Below are 3,598 nucleotides of genomic sequence, written 5' to 3'. Positions count from 1 at the left end.
TTTTTTATTGAATTCTTCAGTTTGTTTGGTGAAGCTACATTTAGCAAAGAAGATATGTTTATTTGTGGGAATTAATTTTTGCAGGGAATATCCATCCATCCATGCATAAGACTGACAATCTCAATTCTTTAACAATGTGCACTTGGCCTCTACTCTGTCGTGCGTAGAGATAAGGCTGGGACATCTATTGTTTTTTGTACAATCTTACACTGTAAAATAATTTGTGGTAGCAAACATGTTAACAAGGGCGCAAGTTCTTTCATACATAATTTCAGAGGTACTACATCCGTTTGTAAATATGTGACATTTTGGTAGTCTACAGAGGGAGTACTATAAAAAAATTGGCTGATTTCCCTAAGTAAATAATGGCTAAAGTTTTTTGAACCATTTATTTTTGAGCTACGGAGGAGAACAAATATGATTCATGGTATATTGTAATGATTTAAGGGCAAAACGTTAGATGATAAAAATATTGCACCACTACAATATCTATGCCACTAGCTAGCCTGATATCCGCATCACGCATTGTCCCGATGCAACGCACGGGCATTTACCTATGCGTTATTTGGCACAACCCGAACATTTTAGTTTTAATATTTGAAAACTTTTATTGTTTGCTTGATTTTTGAATTTGAATTTGAATCGGCTTCGAACTAACGCGAGATTAGCAACAATACCCGAGGTGACGTGGCATCGTTAACATGGGAGTACTATAGCTTAATTATCCGGGCGTCACACTTCTTGTGTGTTTAATAAACCTTAAGAAAAACCAAAAAAATTAGTTGTAGCTTTTAATCAGTTTAATTTCCATGCTTGTAGTAGTAATTAAAAAGAAACCCCAAAAATATTTCGTGTTCTTCTTTTGCTTGTTGGGAGCTTTCCCGTGTAAATAGTTTTATTTCTTTTCTTTTCTTTGGGGGTCGATAGGAGAAGACCATGATTAAATTGTTGAAGTGACTCTTATATGCATTATTGTTTATCTGACAAAAGAGCCCATATTACCTTGTCTTCTCCTGTTTATTGAATGCTTGCAGATTCCAGCTTAGTCCAATGCACGTGCACTATTATTATTATTCACATCATTCGGTCGTGCAAGTGAAAGGCAATTATGATGATATATGATGGACTGGCTGAGATGAGAAAAGCTGGTATGAACTCGACCTCTTTTGTTTTTGTAAATATGATTAGTTCGTCGTTCCTGATTCAGCCTATTATGAATAAACATGTTTGTAATGACAACTAGAGATCATAGTTTCTTGTGCCATGCTTGATTAGCTATGAGTTATAATGGTTTACCTTGTATGCCAACATGCTATTGAGACAGTTATGATGTGGTATGATAGGGTGGTATCCTCCTTTGAATGATTTAAGTGACTTGACTTGGCGCATGTTCACGCATGTAGTTTAAACAAAATTAACATAACCTTCACGATATTTATGTTCATGGTGGATTATATCCTACTCATGCTTGCATTCGGTGTTGATTAATTTTAATGCAGGTTCATGACTGTTGTCGCTCTCTAGCTGGTCGCTTCCTAGTCTTTTGCTAGCCTTCACCTGTACTAACCGGGAATACTGCTAGTGCATCCAAACTCTTTAAACCCCAAAGTTATTCCACATGAGTCCACTATACCTACCTATATACGGTATCTACCTGCTGTTCCAAGTAAATTTGTATGTGTCAAACTCTAAACCTTCAAATAAATATCCTGTTTTGTATGCTCGAATAGCTCATGTATCAACTAGGGCTGTCTGTATCTTCCATGTTAGGCGGGTTATTCTCAAGAGGAGTGGACTCCGCTCCTCACTCACGATATAAATGGCTAGTCACCGGGATGCCCAGTCCCATGCTTTATGCAAACTAAATCAAAATAATTGCAAACAAAACTCCCCCTAGGACTCTTTTTAGTTGGAGGCACTCGTTGTTTCGAGCAAGCCATGGATTGATGCTTGTTGGTGGAAGGGGGAGTATAAACTTTACCATTCTGTTTGGGAACCGCCTATAATGTGTGTAGCATGGAAGATATCGCCATCTCTTGGTTGTTATGTTGACAATGAAAGTATATCGCTCAAAATATTATTCACCTCTATTTCAAACCTCTACAAATTCCTGCTTCCCTCTGTGAAGGACCTATCTATTTACTTTTATGATGAGTCATCATCTTCTTATTAAAAAGCAGTAGTTGGAGAGCACCGCTGTCATTTGCATTCATTACTGTTAGTTTACATTGAGTATGACTTGACTGGATCTCTTTTACCATGAATTACAATGTCTAGTCAGTCCTTGGTCTTCAAAGGTGCTCTGCATTTATGTTTTGCGGTCTCAGAAAGGGCTAGCGAGATACCATCTCGTTATATCATATTATGATTATTTTGAGAAAGTGTTGTCATCCGATATTTATTATTATTGCTCGCTAGTTGATTATGCTATTGATATGAGTAAACTTGAGACCTATGCGTTATTGTGAATGTGGTTAGTTATAATCTTTGCTGAAAACTTGAATGCTGGCTTTACATATTTACAACAACAAGAGCAAACAGAGTTTGTAAAAGTTTTTCTTTATCACTTTCAGTTTGTCAACTGAATTGCTTGAGGACAAGCAAAGGTTTAAGCTTGGGGGAGTTGATACGTCTCCAACGTATCTACTTTTCCAAACACTTTTTCCCTTGTTTTGGACTCTAACTTGCATGATTTGAATGGAACTAACCCGGACTGACGCTGTTTTCAGCAGAATTACCATGGTGTTATTTATGTGCACAAACAAATGTTCTCAGAATGACCTGAAACTTCACGGAGCCACTTTTCAGAAAATATGGAAAATACCTGCAAAAGATGAAGGCTAGGGCCCCACCACCTCTCCATAAGGGTGGGGGGCGCGCCTACCCCCCTAGGATGCCCCCCTATCTCGTGGGCCCCCCGTTGCCTCTCCGACTCCAACTCCAACTCCATATATTGTGTTTCGGGGAGAAAAAAATCAGAGAGAAGAAATCATCGTGTTTTACGATACGGAGCCGCCGCCAAGCCCTAAAACATCTCGGGAGGGCTGATCTGGAGTCCGTTCGGGGCTCCGGAGAGGGGAATCTGTCGCCATCATCATCATCAACCGTCCTCCATCACCAATTTCATGATGCTCACCGCCGTGCGTGAGTAATTCCATCGTAGGCTTGCTGGACGATGATGGGTTGGATGGGATCTACCATGTAATCGAGTTAGTTTTGTTAGGGTTTGATCCCTAGTATCCACTATGTTCTGAGATTGATGTTGCTATGACTTTGCTATGCTTAATGCTTGTCACTAGGGCCCGAGTGCCATGATTTCAGATCTGAACCTATTATGTTTTCATCAATATATGAGTGTTCTTGATCCTATCTTGCAAGTCTATAGTCACCTATTATGTGTTATGATCCATTAACCCCGAAGTGACAATAATCGGGATACTTACCGGTGATGACCGTAGTTTCAGGAGTTCATGTATTCACTACGTGTTAATGCTTTGTTCCGGCACTCTATTAAAAGGAGGCCTTAATATCCCTTAGTTTCCGTAAGGAACCCCACTGCCACGGGAGGGTAGGACAAAAGATGTCATGCAAGTTCTTT

Source organism: Triticum aestivum, chromosome 2A, assembly GCF_018294505.1.
Source record: "Triticum aestivum cultivar Chinese Spring chromosome 2A, IWGSC CS RefSeq v2.1, whole genome shotgun sequence".
Taxonomy (NCBI): Eukaryota; Viridiplantae; Streptophyta; class Magnoliopsida; order Poales; family Poaceae; genus Triticum; species Triticum aestivum.
The sequence above is the reverse complement of the archived record's forward strand: the minus strand, read 5'-3'. Positions refer to the sequence as shown.